This window comes from Ammodytes marinus (genome assembly GCF_949987685.1).
Source record: "Ammodytes marinus genome assembly, chromosome: 3".
Classification (NCBI taxonomy): domain Eukaryota; kingdom Metazoa; phylum Chordata; class Actinopteri; order Uranoscopiformes; family Ammodytidae; genus Ammodytes; species Ammodytes marinus.
The window spans coordinates 2,392,521-2,414,121 of record NC_137232.1 but is presented as its reverse complement, the minus strand read 5'-3'; the positions used below and the strand labels follow the sequence as shown (position 1 = coordinate 2,414,121).

The 21,601-nt window shown below is 39.4% G+C and overlaps 1 protein-coding gene across 1 annotated transcript in view; it reads right to left on the bottom strand.

The window, feature by feature from the left end:
* Window positions 1–21,601, bottom strand: part of sez6b (seizure related 6 homolog b) — a gene marked incomplete at both ends in the record, with an annotated part of 230,597 nt that overhangs the window by 191,791 nt on the left and 17,205 nt on the right. The window lies entirely within an intron of this gene.

Here is a 21,601-nt window from a genome sequence, read left to right as displayed (position 1 = left end):
TAAAAGTAAGTTACTTTAAGATTATAATTACTCAAGTAGAAGTAAAATTACTCGTAAAAATTATTACTCGAGTAAGAGTAAAAAAGTATGCAGTGAAAAGACTACTCAAGTACTCAAGAGTACAAGTAGGCCTACTGAATTACTCCGGATTTATTTTTGAAATATACAGAGCAACACAAACGGTACAGAATAGACACGAACATAATATAAAACAGCAATGTTCAAATAAAGATATGTTAAATAAAATAATTTTAAATAAAACAATAAATAAGGTATTTAAAAATCAAATGAATAACCCTTGAACTCAAACAATAATAAATTAATTATCTGCCAAATTAAATACATCACCCTTCAAATAAAATGATAATAAATTAGGCTTGTCCAAAATTATATTAATTAAAACCAATACACTTATAACACTGTTGCAATTGTTTTGCACATACACATTTTAAAACAAATTCCTACAATATGTCACTGGCCCTGAGAAAATTATAGGTTGTGTTTAGCCCCAAAAATATAAAACACAAAATTAAACTTCGTTACACATCAAAACCTGCTGGCACACCCACTTAACGTATGAAACTACAGAGTGGCTGAACAAAGAGACCACTCAGTCTCTCAGACTCTCACACAGCCAGACTGGGGCATGCGAAGTGAGTAGGCTACAGGGAGAACAGGACATGTGTCAAAGAAGAACAGTTTCTCTGTAATTGCGAGTGTGTGGGAGTCTGTGTCACTGTGATTGTGAGTGTGTGATTGTTATTTTGTGAGTTAGTGTGATTGAGAGCTTGCGAGTGTGTGAGTTTGTATTTGAGGCCAGGGGTGTGGCTATTGCTCCTCGGAATCAGCGGTTTCTTCCATTTTCTCGACTCACCCAGATAGTCGGTAAAATATGCGTTTAACCTACATGGCACGGCCACAACATTGGTGCGGAACCGCAACCTTCAAAAAAGTCCGCGGACATTGTTGAGCCCATGGTTGAGCCCTATGACAACACTTGTCATGTGACTGAAGTGGCTGCATTGGATTGGCAAGCTTTTGTAATGTGGTTTTTATTGGTTGAAATAGTCACGTGATAGAGATGTTGGCTGAAGACGTCCCCGGGGAGAGAAATCATGAGAGAAATAGCTCTCGCATGTAATAAATAAAATATATAAAAAAATAAGGTAACGACCGTCACGTAGCAAAATGGAACGTCGTAAAAGTACCGTTCTTTCTTCAAATATTTACTCAAGTAAAAGTAAAAGTATGTTGCAATAAAACTACTCCTAAAATTACAATTTATTCAAAAAGTTACTCAAGTATTTGTAACGGAGTAAATGTAGTGCGTTACGACCCACCTCTGGCTCTGTTATACAAACACAGCAACAGAATGAATGAGGAAATAAAGTATGCCCTTTACTGTACTACAAACAAAGTCTAGCCCGTGGCTACAGTCTTATGGATTTGTGCAGATTTTTTATTTTTTTATGTAATGATTGCAATTAACTGTTTGAAGGAGACCCACGTCGACCTCTCCTTCTCTGACAGTGCAAAAAACTAAGGAACATGCCAAAGGGTAAAGATGAAATGCTAATAAGGCTCATGCATAATGTAGCATAAGGCGTGCAGTTTCGGTTGAATAAATGCTCTTCGCTTTAGGTCTCCTTACTAAGTAAGTCATTTGTCTCAGATTCCCTGTCATTTAGAATGTATGGGATTATTAGTCCAGGTGACAACATGATGAAACTACAGAGCCCTGTTTCAGGTAGCAGGTTTTACAAACTCTGGGGTTGCGTTCCGAATCGCATACTTTCTACTATATAGTATGTAGAAAGAAGATTTAGGATGTCTCGATTCTTGTGGCCAGATTTAGGATGGTTAGAAGTACCCAGATGTCCTACTTCATGCGGCCAAGATTATTAGTGTTGAAAAATGCATCCTATTTGGGCGATTCTGACCCACAATCCAGTGCGCACGTGAAGTGACGTCTCCATATGAAAACAAACGGGGATGCGACGGATATAAAAGCAAGAGGCAAGATCAAGGCGCAATGTTATGATGAAATAAGAGAGTAAAGTACGTCCCAATAGTATGCCTACTGCATCCTAACTAGATTCTTTTTATCGTCGGATGTAGTATGTAGAATAGAAAAAAGAAAGAGTATGCGATTCGGAACGCAACCTGGGTTTAATCCTGCGCTCTGAGTTGCTCAACTCTGGGTTTTGGGTTTCAGAACAGTGGATCAGCGTTGGGTCAATCAACTCTGAGCGTGTTCACTCTGGGTTGATCGCGTGCGTAAAAGCCATCGTCAATGGATCGCTGATAACATGATTCACCATGGAAACAGAAGAAACAAATGCTTGATCCTCCCACTTCTCCACTTCTCATAACTCTGATCTAATCACCCAGGCCATTCAGAAAAACAACGGGGGGAAATTTTTATGTCAATAGAATCATTACACTTCCGTATAAGAAGCAAGTCTATTTTAAGAATTAAGTCACGCATATCAGCAGCAGAAAAAAAGCTGGCGCCGCATAGCATTGCTGACAGTGTTTTATATTCGCTGTATTATGTAGGCAAGCTATAATAGCCTACTGTGCAGTAAACAGACTGTCGCTTCGTTTAAATGAGGAGTGAAAGACATTAACGTCAGACACATTAGATGACAGTTTCCATTGTAGAGCCTGATTGATGTATTACCAGATTCCTTATATTATTTCTATATTCATATAAAGCTATTTAACGAGGCTCGTCTGTGACTTTGGGATGACACAAGTGAACAGTAACGATCGCGTGCAGCCCCAGCCGCAGAATTACATTTCAACCTGACATAAATCTGTTCAGTGGCACAGACGTTAAACAATCCCTATTAATAAAAAGAAGAATGATATAGGCCTACATACAATACAAATAGGTTTATTAATCTGAATGTAGAACATGTTCACGATGTGTAAGGTGGCTGCCATATGAACGAACGAGGGCTGAGAACAAGGCTACTGATCAGATAAATGATCGATCAAACGTAAAATCATCAGTACATGATAAAAACATCCCGATGGAGATTTCTATGGATTGATTTTGCTTTAAACTGTACAGGGACGCGTTGTAACAGTGACTCTTTCTTCAGTCGGAGCTGCAGCGTAACAAACTCAGGGTAGGTCTAACCACCTCCCGAGCAGGTTAGACCCACGGCATATGTTGCCGCAGTAACTGACTCTCGGTTGCGCTGAACCTGCTACCTGAAACGGAAAACCGAGAGTTTCCACTAACTCAGAGCGAACAAACTCTGGGTTTCCTCAAAACCAGCTACCTGAAACAGGGCTCTGGCCTTAGCAAGCTTACATGGTTCATTGTTTTTGTTTACAGCAACAGCATGCTAGCTCAACCACTCACAGCTCTACCACCATCTAATACACCATGGCGTCTCATCATTACAAGCTAAACACTTATGCAGAGAAACCTGAGAAAAAAAACCTGCACATATTGCAAATGAGCAGACAAAAAAATAGCTGAAGTGGATTGGGCAGGACGTGGATGTTACCTATTGCTCTTGGACACTGTCTTAGCATTGACAAATGTTTCCTAATCAATCTCTGCTACCAGCGCAGACAGGGACAGAAGATAGAACTGTGCTGTATTGAACTGAGGTGGAGTCTGGCTTAGCTAAAGCAGTTGAAGGAATCGATCCACCAGTCGATATACTCTTCACAATTTGTGGCCAAACCTTTGCTGACTTGTTGTTTGTATCTGTTTGGAGCTGCTCTCCGGGGAGGTTGCTGTTTGGCCCTGGCTCTCATCTTACTATGGCTCATGTTCGGGCTGCACACATCAGGAAGGAGCTCATTAAACCAGAAGACTGTCAAAGTAACCACAGAACACAGTGTCGCAGCTCCAAGCAGTATCAATAGTCAGGCCAGTTTTACTTATAGTATATATTCTATATATAGTATATTATAATTTTTAAAAAAAACACCCTCGTGCACCAAAGTGCTGCACAGATAAGATACTTAAATCATAAAATCGATTTTAAACAAATGCATATAAAATTCCATTCTAATTCTAGTCATTTTATTTCTTATTTTATGTAGAGGTGGAAATAAACAAATGACACGCCACAACGTCTTATTATGTTCGATGATGAGAAATGTGACCCCAGTGTTCCTTGGCATTTCTTGGGAACGTGGCCAAGTTAGAAAGCGGAGATTGAACAAAGATCACCCCAGGGGGACCTCATCGGAGTGATTAACTCTCTTTTCCTCTGGTGGCACTTTTCACACCTTCAGTCTGCCTTCTCAACCCAAATGCACACACTGAGCCTTCAGGACTTCAGACCTACACAGTGAGAAGTTACTAAGCTATATTTACTTTCAATATAGGGGAGAACGGGGGAATCTGAGGCATCGGATAATGTGAGCCACCCCCTGTATCTAGGCAACGGAAAACATTTGTGGTCATGTGAGATATATGTTTTCAAGCCCCTCTCATTTCCCCATGGTCCTGAAAGAGAGGACCTCATGGTGGTGTGGTAAGCAGGTTTTTGTTCACCAAAATAGGTATTTTGCATGTAAAAGTAAATTTTCTTGCTGTCAACTTAATCAACTGTTGTGCCAAAGCAAATGTATTCACGTAGAAAAACTTCTATCATACGTGTTGATGAACTACCATCATATGAAACCATGTGACGCTGATAACTGAAGATTAGCCTGAAATGCTAAGAGAGGTAGTTTTTTCTCAAATTGTGGTGGTGGGGGAAAGTGAGCCAAATGCTGTGGGGGAAAGTGAGCCACTGTCTCACTTTCCCCCACCATGAGGCACAAGTTAAGTTTAGTCTTAAACATATTGTAATTTAATATTACATGACATATGTTTTATTTTAATGTCATACACATTGTAGAAAAGCCATCATGCCAATGAAATACACCAGGAAGACGACCTGGGGCAACCACACGGAAAGAGCACCTTCTCATCTTTCCCTGTAACCTTCAGAGCTGGAATGTAGAGCAGGCCTAGTTGTAGAGTATGACAGGCTGATGTTATAATCCAGTTGGGTCTTCTCCTGTGTTCTGACCCCCAGACTGTGTTCTAATCTATCTGGTTCTATCTTTCATTTGAATCTTATTAAAACCTTTTGAATTATAATATGTTTTGTTTGGTTTTGTTCAGAGTTACTTTCAAGTGTTTAGAAAATTTGCTTTGCTTAATTGACCAAACCCCATCATTATTTTACTAGTCCGACATTAGTTCTGGAATGTGTGGCTAGCTTTCAGGATTCTTACTGTTACAATATGTGCTGTTATGGTAGTTTCAGAGTGGAAAAAGTAAGTGGATCAGTTTACCCCACAGCTGGGGTAAAGTGAGCCACATGACAACTTTTTTTAAAACAATCATATTTTCACTGCCCTTTGTCTTGAAAAAATTCTGCTAATGCCCATTTCTAGTAAACATCCTGAATTAATGGGAAATGTGTCAATTTGAGTGATAAATCATTTTAACTCGCTTAGAGGGGAGCAAATGTAAAAAGTGGCTCAGATTACCCCGTTCTCCCCTATTTAGAATTTACTGGTATAAAAAAATGACTTCTTACTTAAAATGCATTTTACCGCCTGATCAAATCTGTAGTCTATCCCTGGGTGAACAGACAGGAACACATCGATTCCTTTGGACAGGAGGAACCCCTGAGGACAAGGAGAGATCAGGAACTATCAGAAACCCTTAATGCAACAGGACTAAACAATGAGCCAACATCAGTGTCTTTGTTTGTTGTGTCTTATCAATGTTTTGGGGTGCGCTAGTCTGGCTAACCAGATATAGACAACTACCGTAATTTTCGGACTATAAGACGCGCCTTTTTCCCCATTTTTCGACCCTGCGGCTTATATAACGGTACGGCTAATAATATAATAATTACACAGCACAGTATATGTTCTGTAGATACTAGGGATGGGCGTTAGTAATCGAGTACTCGAGTAGGCCTACTCCTCGTTTCAAATGAACTCGATTGGTGGATGAGGAAAATCGGAATTTTTTTTTTCTTTTTCTGTAGCCTCTAGGCCGGCGGGCCGCGGCCGCCCCTATTTTAAAATGTTATATACGTGTACAAAACGGCACAAAAAGGATAAAATTACGGTGGCCCTGAGAGGCCACAGCACAACAACATCAGAAAACACATGCAAGAAGACAAAACACTAGCAAATTAAGAAAACATCTTCATCAATTTGACAACACATGCGCACCATTTAGAAAACACATGCAATAAGACAAAACACAAGCAAATTAAAAAACACATGCAATAAGACAAAACACAAGCAAATTAAAAAACACATGCAATAAGAAAAAACACAAGCAAATTAAAAAACACATGCAATAAGACAAAACACAAGCAAATTAAAAAACACATGCAAGAAGAAAAAACACAAGCAAATTAAAAAACACATGCAATAAGAAAAAACACAAGCAAATTAAAAAACACATGCAATAAGAAAAAACACAAGCAAATTAAAAAACACATGCAATAAGAAAAAACACAAGCAAATTAAGAAAACATCTTCATCAATTTGACAACACATGCGCACCATTTAGAAAACACATGCAAAGACCACAACACAACGGAAATAGGCCACAACACGACGGAAGTGTTTCCAGAGGACACTTAAAAGTGATGCACACGTCCTGGCAGGCTTGTTGTTTACGCATATTTTGACTATGATTTTGACTCACAGTGCTATTAAGGTTATCTTTCCGTCTACACTAGCCTACTCTGTGTAGACGGAAAGATAACCGGCAATCTAAAAGTGTGATTAAAGCCGTTTACTGGACTGTGGAGGAGAAGACTGAGACACCATCTGTCCGAAATGTAAGTAGCCATATTTTTTAAATAATCATGGCCCATTGTTAGTTGAATGTCTGTGATGTCCTTTATCATATCCCTCCTATAATAACCAACACTGACTGAAAATAGATAATGCTGTGGGGTTTAGTAGTTAGCGTTAGCGTCCGCTAGCTTAACCGTTAGCTTTAGGCTAACCGTTTGAGCTGTGGAGTCTTTGGCAATGACTGTTGTCGCCTGCGGCTCGTTTTTGTGAACTCACATTAGACCTGCAATGAAGGTCCCTGTGTTAAAAACAAATAGTGAAACTGACTGGTGTGTTGGAAACTTTAAAGAGTATTTTTTTTTAATAGCTTCAGGCTGCTACCTGCTAGCTGTCTGACTAAGCAGTCTGACTGTATCTCCAGTGTAATGTGTATACAGACAAGAATACTCTAAGTTGCCTCTGCTGGTGTTTGTTTCCTGTCCAAACATCACATTATCACTCAGAACTAGTTTCTTATTGAGCCAGGGCTATACTGAATTTATTAGTAGCCTATCTTATTTTATAATGGAAGAAAAAACTAATCTCTGTCTGTAGCTTTGCCATAACTACAGATGTATGATGTACACAATGTTACATTGGATGTGCCATGTTTTACAGATGTGAGTGACCTGAGGGAGCCTGTGTTTGATGAAGTGTCCGTTGACCCACCCGGACCTTCACACAGCTATCTGTTCCATCAGAGGACGTGTTCACTGGGTGGGACAGTGGTCTTCTTCAGGGATACCAGCAACAACAGCAGCAACATCTATGACATGAGCTTTATTACCAGCTGACAAAACAGCATACAAGAAGTCCTTCACCTACATGATCTGGACAGTTACATAAAAGTTATGGCTTTGCTTCCGTTTGAATTATGTAGACTTATTATTTCCATTTCACTGGCTATGAATAAACTGCTTTATTTTTAAGGATGGTGTTGGTCATTTTAAAATGTAATAATACTGTCTTATCAGAGAAATCTACAGAGAAATAAAGGGTTGAAATGAGAAACGTATAATTCTATGCATGTAGATCGGTCAGAAATCTAGTCCAACATCCTGACTATGAAAATGTGAGTTTCAAGTAATCCTTTACTACAGGTAGCAAACGGTGACAGTAGGGAACACAATCCATTTTTTTAACAGTAAAACTTTATTATGAATGAGATCACAACACAAATGATACATTATCTACTAGATATTGAAATGGTGTCAAATCATTTGCAGCTCTGACAAGCCATCTAAAGCATTATTTCAAAAATACATTTTACAAAAGATAATGCCTTTCCAGCGAATCTTGACATGATTCATGATATATTCTTTTCCAGCCTCATTATGGTTACTGTTAACTATTACATTACGTAACATGCTATGTAAGAGCCAATTAGCGCTCTTGTATAAAGTAGGAACCAATCTTTGGTTCCACAGTTGCTACCCAGACATTGAAACAGTTTTTGAACACACACAACCCACGTTAAGTCAGGGTCTATGTTGGGTTTAGAGTTTGTAGCAAAATAAAGTGAAAATTAATGAAACAAATGTTTTAAACTGCAAAAAAGACGGGCCTTTACATGTAACATCAGCATCGCTTCACAACCAAAGCTTTTTCACTCCACTGGGCTGTAGGTCATTCCTCCGTTGAACATGTAAAGACAAACGTAAAACAGGGTGTATTTTACCAGTTTAGAGAGTTTATGCATAAATACTTAGTTCATATTCTGTTATTGACTGACATATTTAAACTGTATTTACCGTGAACACGTCCTCTGATGGAACAGATAGCTGTGTGAAGGTCCGGGTGGGTCAACGGACACTTCATCAAACACAGGCTCCCTCAGGTCACTCACATCTGTAAAACATGGCACATCCAATGTAACATCGTGTACATCATACATCTGTAGTTATGGCAAAGCTACAGACAGAGATTAGTTTTTTCTTCCATTATAAAATAAGATAGGCTACTAATAAATTCAGTATAGCCCTGGCTCAATAAGAAACTAGTTCTGAGTGATAATGTGATGTTTGGACAGGAAACAAACACCAGCAGAGGCAACTTAGAGTATTCTTGTCTGTATACACATTACACTGGAGATACAGTCAGACTGCTTAGTCAGACAGCTAGCAGGTAGCAGCCTGAAGCTATTAAAAAAAAATACTCTTTAAAGTTTCCAACACACCAGTCAGTTTCACTATTTGTTTTTAACACAGGGACCTTCATTGCAGGTCTAATGTGAGTTCACAAAAACGAGCCGCAGGCGACAACAGTCATTGCCAAAGACTCCACAGCTCAAACGGTTAGCCTAAAGCTAACGGTTAAGCTAGCGGACGCTAACGCTAACTACTAAACCCCACAGCATTATCTATTTTCAGTCAGTGTTGGTTATTATAGGAGGGATATGATAAAGGACATCACAGACATTCAACTAACAATGGGCCATGATTATTTAAAAAATATGGCTACTTACATTTCGGACAGATGGTGTCTCAGTCTTCTCCTCCACAGTCCAGTAAACGGCTTTAATCACACTTTTAGATTGCCGGTTATCTTTCCGTCTACACAGAGTAGGCTAGTGTAGACGGAAAGATAACCTTAATAGCACTGTGAGTCAAAATCATAGTCAAAATATGCGTAAACAACAAGCCTGCCAGGACGTGTGCATCACTTTTAAGTGTCCTCTGGAAACACTTCCGTCGTGTTGTGGCCTATTTCCGTTGTGTTGTGGTCTTTGCATGTGTTTTCTAAATGGTGCGCATGTGTTGTCAAATTGATGAAGATGTTTTCTTAATTTGCTTGTGTTTTGTCTTATTGCATGTGTTTTTTAATTTGCTTGTGTTTTTTCTTCTTGCATGTGTTTTTTAATTTGCTTGTGTTTTTTCTTATTGCATGTGTTTTTTAATTTGCTTGTGTTTTGTCTTATTGCATGTGTTTTCTAAATGGTGCGCATGTGTTGTCAAATTGATGAAGATGTTTTCTTAATTTGCTAGTGTTTTGTCTTCTTGCATGTGTTTTCTGATGTTGTTGTGCTGTGGCCTCTCAGGGCCACCGTATAAAATACAGTTGAACAAAATTTAATATTTTGATGCAAGTGCAATAAACTGAGCGTTGTGTCAAACAGCAACTGCAAATAACTGCCACCTCCGTGCCACCGCAGCGCAGCCTGTGTTCTACACAGCACCGCGGAGCTGAACACGGTCTCTCCTTTCTCCAGAACATTTTCAGGAATATATCTGTCCAATTATTTCAAAGCAGATGATAAAGTTACGTTTATAAAAAGGGGAGATGACACCTGTTACTCTCAGTTAGTAATGAGTAGACTCCAGGTGAGCATGCAAGGTGCTCTCCGCTTGGAAAGAAAAGAAGAAGCAAGGCTTACTTCAGGCACATTCGCTCCGAGCCAACAACAGTTAAGAAGCCTTCAATAGGGAATATGGAGATAAGATTCAAAAACCGACCGGTGTAACGTTCCGTTAATGAGGAATTAGTCGCGGTAATTATTCACGGACAGGGAGTGAGCATTACGCGGTTGGATATACAACTACTAAGTCTACTGCTTTGGTGAGTTATTAATATGTATTTAAATTGTAGGACAATCATTTTATATTATTTGCTGCCCTTCTTATTTTAAATGGTGAATAGGCTATTTGTTTTTGTTACAACTACAGCCCATGCTTTTTTTCTCCCCACCGCAGACCTACTCGATCGGTTTAAATTGTGGTCCGTCTATTTAATTACTTTCCCGACAATCCTCTCTGTGCACAAACGCTTACATATGGTAATTAAACATTAAAACACCTGCGGCTTATAGTCCAGTGCGGCTTATAGTGCGGAAAATACAGTAGTATAGCGCTCCTGCTAGATAACTGCATAAAACTCCTCCACTTCCTCTTCCCGTCTGAGGGTTTGATAGTATCCAGCTCATAATGTTGCTGCACACACATGTGCGCGCACACGGCGTGCATTATTAACGGTGTTGGTCGGCATCTTTTATAATAGGTCCATAGTCGGCATCAAATGTCACTATTTTGAAAGGAAGCGTTGCTGCTTCCTGGGCTTGGCGCCGCTCAAGACGATTGTGATTGGTTTAAAGAAATGAAAACAGGCCAGCCCAGTTTCCCCCCTGTACTGAAAACGATATAGCTTGGTTCCAGACCATACTACTAGCTGTAGTTTGGTCTGGCTGTGCAAGACTAGGGGGGCGCCAACTCAGCAGGCAATGTATCCCCTGTTATATTCATGTCAAATCAATATATACTCAAATATATATATATATATATATATATATATATATATAGGGGAGAACGGGGTAATCTGAGCCACTTTTTACATTTGCTCCCCTCTAAGCGAGCTAAAATGATTTATCACTCAAATTGACACATTTCCCATTAATTCAGGATGTTTACTAGAAATGGGCATTAGCAGAATTTTTTCAAGACAAAGGGCAGTGAAAATATGATTGTTTTAAAAAAAGTTGTCATGTGGCTCACTTTACCCCAGCTGTGGGGTAAACTGATCCACTTACTTTTTCCATTCTGAAACTACCATAACAACACATATTGTTATAGGCAGAGAGGAAAATAGAGACCTAAAATTATCTGTGTTTTAGAATGATTCTTCTTAAAAAAAAGAAAAAAAAAATTCTAACTGTAGTAGCTGTGTATCTGTGTATCTGAATCTTATGGCAGTGGGGGCGGGACCCGATAAGCCTTTGGCTTCTCCTGCTTCCCTTCGGACGATAACACAAAGTAATATGTATGAATATGCAATGAGAAAATTATGTATTGTGTGTAATTGTCCGGAATAATAATAAATAAATAAATAAATAAATATATATTGTAACAGTAAGAATCCTGAAAGCTAGCCACACATTCCAGAACTAATGTCGGACTAGAATGATGGGGTTTGGTCAATTAAGCAAAGCAAATTTTCTAAACACTTGAAAGTAACTCTGAACAAAATCAAATACAACATATTATAATTCAAAAGGTTTGAATGAGATTCAAATGAAAGATAGAACCAGTTAGATTAGAACACAGTCTGGGGGTCAGAACACAGGACCCTTAGAGCCAGCTAGTGTCTGGGGGCCAAAGCATAAGAAAATCAGAACCAGCGAGAACAGCCTGGGACTCAGAACACAGGAGAAGACCCAACTGGATTAAAACATCAGCCTGTCATACTCTACAACTAGGCCTACTCTACATTCCAGCCCTGAAGGTTACAGGGACAGATGAGAAGGTGCTCTTTCCGTGTGGTTGCCCCAGGTCGTCTTCCTGGTGTATTTCCTTGGCATGATGGCTTTTCTACAATGTGTATGACATTGAAATAAAGGATATGTCATGTAATATTACATTAAAATATGTTTAAGGCGAGACACGGCAGGCAAAAACATCGTTTTTTTGAGCACTGGTCAATTTTGAGATTTGTGTCTATTTAGCTTCCATAACATGTCTTCTTTCATACTAGTATGGATAAAAGGTCAGAAATATACGTTTTATGTGTTTATTTTACTAAACTTTGACTGCTTGCGTCTGTATTTTGCTCCTAAGTTCGTCAAAAGTGAGCATTCTAATGTAACATACAGCACCGCGACCGTTGTATGAATCATAATAACCATGGTACTGTTGGAAAGCTCTGAATCTCAAGAACAACGTTATCGGGTCCAAATATGGTCATTTCCTTTTAATCAGTAACCAATCGTGAAAGTGTGAGGGATTCAATGCTAGGAACGCAACCTCATTGGCTAATGCACATTTCTGACGATGTGATTCGCTAAAAGGCATCACGTGATGCTAGCCACGGGTAGCTCGAAAATCACAAAATAAAATCGGAAAAACGTCGAAAATATGCCAAACCAACACAAAAAAAATACTTAATCAATTGGCTACGGACATTACATGATCGCCATTTGAAGGGGAGAAGTGTTAAAGACATGTAAATCACGCCGATCACGTCGGAGAGACAGACTGTCAGAGGATCAGAGTGGACATGGTGGGGAGAGAGAGCGTCTGTGCCGACTCCGGAGCAGGTTGACAGACAGTGGCTAATGATGAATTAATCACGTTAAATTAGCATGTGGATGTAAATGTTACTATGCTATGGTTTATATATGTTAAGCAGTGGTAGGCCTATATGGCATTGAGGGGTGTAGGGCCTAATTCAATAAATTACTCCAGCTATAATCAGTGATTATCAGCAGAATTCACGTTTTTATCTTTAACAGCCGTTTTCTCAAAATGAGCTTTTTCCAATACTCTGAGAAAGATATTTCAACTTCTAGACCACTGACATCAACCAAACTTTCCATAATCATTCATAGCACTATTTTAAAGGTTTTTACAGAAGGATTTGTTAATATATTGTTAATTGTCTGATTTATGATACATTTTCCTCCTAAAAACATGCCTAAAATGCATTTCTAAGACATGTACATCGTATTTTTTGATTTATTAAATGAAAAAAGGCTGTATCCAAAATCTGTTCTGTAAAAACTTTTGAAACTAATATGTGCTTAAAATAAAATAGAGATTTTAACTCTGGCATTATCCAACATCTCAATTTTTTTCTCGAAAAATGACCCAAATTTACGCATAATTGGTTAAATATTGGCATATTTGCATATTTAATAAAATATTAAAGAAAAACATGTAATACAAACAATGATTGTGTTAGTGTCAGTAATCAACTGGCAAAGTTTCATGATGATATAAGTTAAAAAAAAATCCCTATTCACCTGGGGTGTCTCGCCTTAAGACTAAACTTAACTTGTGCCTCATGGTGGGGGAAAGTGAGACAGTGGCTCACTTTCCCCCACCACCACAATTTGAGAAAAAACTACTTCTCTTAGCATTTCAGGCTAATCTTCAGTTATCAGCATCACATGGTTTCATTTGTTGGTAGTTCATCAACACGAATGATAGAAGTTTTTCTACGTGAATACATTTGCTTTGGCACAACAGTTGATTAAGCTGACAGCAAGTAAATTTACTTTTACATGCAAAATACCTATTTTGGTGAAAAAAACATGCTTACCACAGCACCATGAGGTCCTCTTTTTCAGGGCCATGGGGAAATGAGAGGGGCTTGATAACATATATCTCACATGACCACAAATGTTTTCCGTTGCCTAGATACAGGGGGTGGCCCACATTACCCGATGCCTCAGATTCCCCCATTATCCCCTACTGTATATAGAAAAAAATTTATGAGAAGGAACTATTGTGTTACATACATTGAATGACCAGTTTTTAGAATTAAAACCTTTGTTCAATTCTTTAAAATAACTACTGTAATTCCACCATTGGAGGCAGTGGGCGATGTCCTAGTGTTGGTTTTGGGGTTCTCACCTAGTAAAAGGGTTCAAACTCAAACTCAATAATCTCTATCAAGGTTGACATCTGGCTTATCTTGTAGAAAAAGACAATCAAATTAGGCCTCAGTGAACCTCCAGGGCTCATCAAGAGCCCTGAAGTAGATTAATGAGAGTGATTTCTGGATAAGACAAATTAGAAGCGAAGCCCGTAGTGTATAGACAGCTCAGGCTGACCTCACCAGGCCCAGCTGGCACCATCGATGCATGTTTAACATTAGTTGAATTCCACATTTGTTTAAGCCAGCCTATGGAGGGAGAGAGACCCTTTTAATTTAGCTAAGAGGAGCTGATAAGACATTTTAGCCTGGGCACGTTTAAAGAGCTCCGTAAACAAACAAAAGGAGAGGACAGATAATCCATGAGCAATTCATTAGCCAGCGCTGCTCTGGACAGCATCCGGACACTGGAGTCATTTGAAATAATGAAAGTCAATTGTAGATTGCATTTATTTGATCTAAAGTGTTGGTCTGTTCATCTCCTCCTCTGCTCTGCTTATCTTTTCTGTTATTTTCACTCTCCTTCTCCCTTATTCTGAACTTCCCCTTTCTTTCATTTCTTTCTCTTCCAAATTGACTCCTTTCATACCTTCTTCACTCATTTTGACTGGAGACCACACAATGTTAGGAGCCAATTCTTTCTTCTTGGTTTTGCCCAAATCAATCAGTATCAAGTGATGCATCCATACAACTGACTTCTGTCACTTCTGACACTTACATTTTTCACGTTTCAACTCTAAGCTTCAAACCATCCAATAAAGGTGAAAACAACAAACAAACAACAATAGGCAGATGCCAGTGCCACAGGAGGTAAGAAGTTAGAGTGTGATTGCATGTAAGGAACTCCGACTTTATTACCGTAGGGAGGAACTCTCTGTTGAGGCTGTGACGGACAATAAATGATTGCACTCATATCAAATGATTTCAGGTATCTACATCTATTGCTAGCCTCAATGCAGTGGAAAAGGCCTACACAACATTGTTGTGTCCTTCTACTATCCAGGTTTCTTTGAATTTATAACATTCAGAGGCGCGTCTGCAGCGACGCACCACTTCACAACAGGAGGTGGAGCCTATTTTTTCGGTTAGACACGTCTCTCTCTCATCTCTCTGCTTTAACTGATGGAGAAATACTCAGTTGATTCATACCAGCAGCATTCACTGTAGTTTCATGATTTCCCGGTTTGCCTCTTTCAGAATAAAACATCCCACAAGCCAAAAGAAAAAAAGGCAACGAGGCACTAGGATTACTGTCGAAACTCAATATTAATCATATGCATCATAAAATTACATGAAACTCAATATTAATGGGAATTATCTATGAAAACTCTATGTAGAAAGACAGGGCTTTTAGAAGCAGCAGCTGCTGAGACGTGTGGCCGAAAACAGCAAGAGAGAGGCAGCAGGACAGACACGCTCCAGAGGTAGACGCAGGATGTGTGTTTCAGCTTTAGATAGATTTTAGAAATTCCCTTTTATACATGAAATAAGTTTTGAGTAGGCAAATCTCTAGTAGTCCATCTATACCAGTCCCTGTGAGAAAAGCCTTTACTGGACCTTGATCTTCTAGGAGTCAACCTAAAACACTCTCATCAAGTCTTTCATATGTTCTTTGCATTATCCTAATCCCCCTCCCGGCTCTACCTTTCCTGCCCCCCCCCCCCCCTTTTTATTTTCCTCTCCACACTAGCGACAGGAAGCAGCTGGAACATATCATTGCCGATGATTTGCAACCCCATATTCATTTTTTATCCTAAATATATTAGGCCAGGCCTCTGGAAGGTCAGCTGCCTAATGGCCATTGTATATTTTATGAGCAGGAGGAAGCAACAGCTCCTGGAGTTAATCATGTGGAGGAGTTTTTTTTCAGGTTTGAGACAAGGGCACTACTTCATCATCACATAAGCCTCCCCAAAAAGGTCAGACGCTTCAAAATGACACTGAATGCCCTAGAGTGAATAGAGTGGCTGTAATCATTTGGAGCGCCTGCCGTTGTGTACGGTGCCAAACACATTTGTGGAGGTGACATTGGAGATCTGCAGTGTATTTCCACCGCCACTGTACTGTAGGCTGGTATGTGCCATTCCTTTGTACAGCACTCTTGTCAAATTCAGAGGAAAGGAGTTAAAAAAAACATTCCATCTCTTTTTTATATATTTTTTTTATATAATCTTTGGCATTTTTGCCTGCCTTTTATTACATTTGCTTTTATTAGACAGTTTGGAGAGACAGAGATGAAATGGGGTAAGGACATGCAGAGAACGACCGAGGCCGGATTTCAAGGCCTGGGTCTGCTGTGAAGAGGATTGAGCCTCAATGGAGGGAGGGGGGGGGGGGGGGGTTCTCTAACCACCACACCATGAGTACCCCTCACATTCTCTCTCTCATCTCTTCAATGTCTACTCTATTACTTTATCCTCAGAAAATAAAGACTTGCACCAGCTTCATGGCGAGACCGGGCATGCAAAAAAAAAGGTCCGAAATGTAGGCCTACATTTAGGTGAATATTTCGCTAAACCTTGTGTTACATAATGATAAGACATGTTCTTTTATTATTTTCCACTTGCTTTGCTTTTAAGCTCTTCTGTATGATAAATCATAAACCAATCCCCTTAAACCAATATGTGACTAATTGTATAGAATGATCTCATTGTGTTGTAATGTTGTACCTGTCATGATGGATGTGTCAGAACCATGGTCGTAGGTTGACTTGAGCTTGATTTTATTTTTCGAAAATATCCATAATATGCAGACTACAGTTCTTATACTGGATTGCCATTGGCGGGTTTTTAGTTTTTAGATTGGTTTTAAATGAAATAAGTCAACAACTCTTAGTAAGCTTATTATATCAATACTATACCGCAAAAATCCATTGTGACCAAACCTGCTCATGATCACGGAAGACCAAATGATGAATTTTGCCTTTTTGTCAGTCATCTGGACATAATAGCAGTAACAACAAAGGAGACCTATAATGTATGTACACTGTGAATTCAGAAGGGTATCAACAATGGATTGACTCAAAGTGTGCAATGTAGTCTAACATCTAGACATGAGAATAATTTCCTTGTTGACCTCATAATCCAAAACTCTTTTAACTTGTGTGACATGTTAGGAAACATAAACTGTTACTTTAGAATGTTTTGGACTGTATTATCTGTATCCATGTAATATTCCTGGTTAAACTAAGCCTATGGCATATATAGGAGAGAAGATGTAATGGAACTTTTTTTTTTTATGAGCAGTCAATTCCTCTTTTGTCAGAGCTGTGTATATCTGCACTGTTGGCCCAGGGAAGGCTGGATAAGTTGTTGATGAAACATTTAAATGCTAAATGAAGCAATCCATCTGACAAAAGGCCAATGCACAACACTCAGTGTTTTAACATTTTAGATATGGACCATGATTTGAACACAAATGGACAATGTTGGAGTGGGACCCTAGCAATTACAAGCAAAGGGACGGCACGTGTCTGTTTTAACTAATGAATAAAAAATAAGCCTGGCATAGGTCACCCACACAGTTTTGATTGTGATGTCAGCATGCCATCCTACTATGAAGCCAATCCATTTATATGCTTAAACATTATGTCAATGCACCAACTCAACACACTCTTGCAGTCAGAAGGCTTTTATACACAAATATACTGTATATAGATAGATAGATAGATAGATAGATAGATAGATAGATAGATAGATAGTATATACTGTGTACTGTGTATTGTATGCATCTGTGTCACATTAAAATCCCATGGTTTTCATCCTATTTAAGAAATATTCTGGCCCGTTGATGCCCCAGGGTTGGGAGCCACTTTAAAGACAGATTGAATCTGGCAAATAACTGCCATTATATATCAGTCAGTGCGTTTCCATGGCACAACTAGATTAGATTATCACATATATCGAACTAGACACTCGAACGGACCGTGTCACTTGTCTGAGTTTACATGGCCTTTCAGATATCGGATAAATGTCCAATGCATGGCTGTCTCCACTATGCTAGGTGGCGCTGTAGCCCTTTCAACCATGCTTTCAACAAGTGTTGAAAGAGCCACGTCCGGTTCTCTTCCGTCAATAACCCATGGTGTAGCCTATCACGCGCAGGCACACAAGCACAGAACGAGAAGTCCGATAAGCGATGTCCGATCCCTGTATACATGCAGAGAGAATGCCGACAACGAACGACTTATCTAGGTGTTCTTATCCGACATCTCTTGTCCGTTATTGTGCCGATTTGTGTGCGAAGTAGATCGGATAAAGGTGTTTACATGCAGTTTAAAAGTCCTGTTGAAGTCTTATTCGTTTAGTTACCCGATTATGAGTCTGCATGTAAACGCACTGAGTGATTCTTGAGAACCGGGACAAAAGGCTGGGACAAAATGTAACTGCTGTTATCTTTAAAAATAAAAATATTTAAAATTGTAGATGTTATTAGAGATTAAGAATAGAATGTCTGGAGCACAATTATCCCCTTAAATTTAATTTTATTATTATTATGTCAAATTTATGACACTTGTTATCTTCTCATGACGTCAAAAACAGTGTGTCCACAGAGAATGTTTCAATCTGACATATGCAATAAAACTAGGGCTGTCAAACGATTAAAATTTTTAATCAGATTAATCACAGGATTCTGTGGATTAATCACGATTAATTTTACCATTCGAAATATGCCCGAAAAATTCGAATTTTCTCTGTATATTGTTGTAAAGATAAAGGACAGAAGGTGGATGTACATTTAAAATTAGAATTTTTATTAATTGAAAATCCAAATGATGGTTTTAATACTAAAAATAAATTTAAATCAAACTAAAATATATACCTACCACACCATAATTCAATTGGTCTGTCTCTTTACTATGTCTTTGGGCAAATATAGGCTATATAATGGCATTTATTTGGTGAATCTATAGGTTGTGCATTCTTGAATACAACTTGATTACAGTCCGCGGTGTGTGTGTGTGTGTGTGTGTGTGTGTGTACGCGCAAACACGTCCTAGGGGACTGTTCATTTGTGCCAGGAAGCCAACGTTATGTTGATGTCTACTCACACACACCTCTGAAAACTGCAGACGTTTGTGTCTTCGCGGGCTCTGAACAGAGCGGACAATGTTTCTCCTCCTGTTGCTCCCGACATCAACTGTCACCCGCGGCAGTTGATTTTATATACTATCTATGCCTCCGACACAGACGTGACCATTAGCAGTTTAAAACACGGCATGGGCTAGCGTGCTGTGATGTTTGGCTGCGCGCAGCTACTGATCCTGGGTCAGCTGCAACGTTTGAGTGGCTATAGTACAGAGCCGGTGGGATGTACGGGGCGGATCAATCTGCACATGCGTTAATTGCGATAAAAAAATTAACGCATTAATTCCAGAAATTAATCACCTTGCGTTAATGCGATAATTTTGACAGCCCTAAATAAAACCTATTAAAAATGTACTTTAATGATTAAAAAGAGCTTTTCTCATCAAAGGCAACACTAAATAATCTCTCATATCAATGTTATCAAAATGTTTTTCTACAACACATTCATGTTTTATAAGGTTTCTAAGTGGGGGGACACTTTTTGTCACCACCGTCAGACATTTCATTAAAATGTAATAAAATCAGGCAATATGAGGGACAGCTGTCTCTGTGAAGGACCTATTGTCACAAGCTATCTGTGCAGAGTACATTAGAGTCAGACAGGCTCTGATTAGTGTTGTAGTTTTAGAATATTTTACATTACAAATCTTGAAAGTCCTACGTCACAACCATGATACGTCAACACCGACTTAAAATTTCTGAAGAAGTTATATGAAATGTTTCGATAATTTTATATTCCTGAAGTAGTTCATACTAGCACCTATCATCAACAGAAAAACCAAACTACTACTAGAAAAACTGTATTTGTTCTGTTTAAGAAACGTTAAATATGGCAACACCATCAGATATCAAAAACATGTATTTTCATATACATTTTGAAAATATTTTTTTGTGGCTCTATCAGTTTTGGTGAATATTTGTGATCACTATACATCTCATGGGTCTAGCACAAAATGAAGGAACATTTATTCGTGTTTTTTGGTGTCGGACGGAGTTTACACAAAATAAGGAATGGTAAAAAGCCCATGTTAAAAAGGAGAAGCAAGGTAAAAAGTCAATTTTGATAAAAAGGACAAAAGCTGGGAGGTTGTGTCAAACCTTAGCTCAGTAGCTTAGTATATGTTGGATACATACACTCAACAAAAATATAAACGCAACACTTTTGTTTTTGCTCCCATTTTTCATGAGATGGACTTAAAGATCTAAAATTCATTCCAGATACACAATATTACCATTTCTCTCAAACATTGTTCACAAATCTGTCTAAATGTGTGATAGTGAGCACTTCTGCTTTGCTGAGATAATCCATCCCACCTCACAGGTGTGCCACATCAAGATGCTGATCTGACATCATGATTAGTGCACAGGTGTGCCTTAGACTGTCCACAATAAAAGGCCACCCTGAAATGTGCAGTTTTGTCTCACAGCAAAATGCCACAGATGCCACAAGCATTGAGGGAGCGTGCAATTGGCATGCTGACAGCAGGAATGTCAGCCAGATCTGTTGCTCGTGCATTGAATGTTGATTTCTCCACCATAAGCCGTCTCCAAAGGCGTTTCAGAGAATATGGCAGTACATCCAACCGGCCTCACAACCGCAGACCACGTGTAACCACACCAGCCCAGGACCTCCACATCCAGCAGGTTCACCTCCAAGATCGTCTGAGACCAGCCACTGAGACAGCTGCTGAAACAATTGGTTTGCATAACCAAACAATTTCTGCACAAACTGTCAGAAACCGTCTCAGGGAAGCTCAACTGCATGCTCGTCGTCCTCATCGGGGTCTTGACTTGACTCCAGCTCGTCGCCGTAACAGAGTTGAGTGGGCAAATGCTCACATTCGATGGCGTCTGGCACGTTGGAGAGGTGTTCTCTTCACGGATGAATCTCGGTTTACATTGTTCAGGGCAGATGGCAGACAGCGTGTGTGGCGTTGTGTGGGTGAGCGCTTTGCTGATGTCAATGTTGTGGATCGAGTGGCCCATGGTGGTGGTGGGGTTATGGTATGGGCAGGCATCTGTTATGGACGAAGAACACAGGTGCATTTTATTGATGGCATTTTGAATGCACAGAGATACCGTGATGAGATCCTGAGGCCCATTGTTGTGCCATACATCCATGAACATCACCTCACGTTTCAGCAAGATAATGCACGGCCCCATGTTGCAAGGATCTGTACACAATTCTTGGAAGCTGAAAATGTCCCAGTTCTTGCATGGCCAGCATACTCACCGGACATGTCACCCATTGAGCATGTTTGGGATGTGCTTGACCGGCGTATACGACAGCGTGCACCACTTCCCACTAATATCCAGCA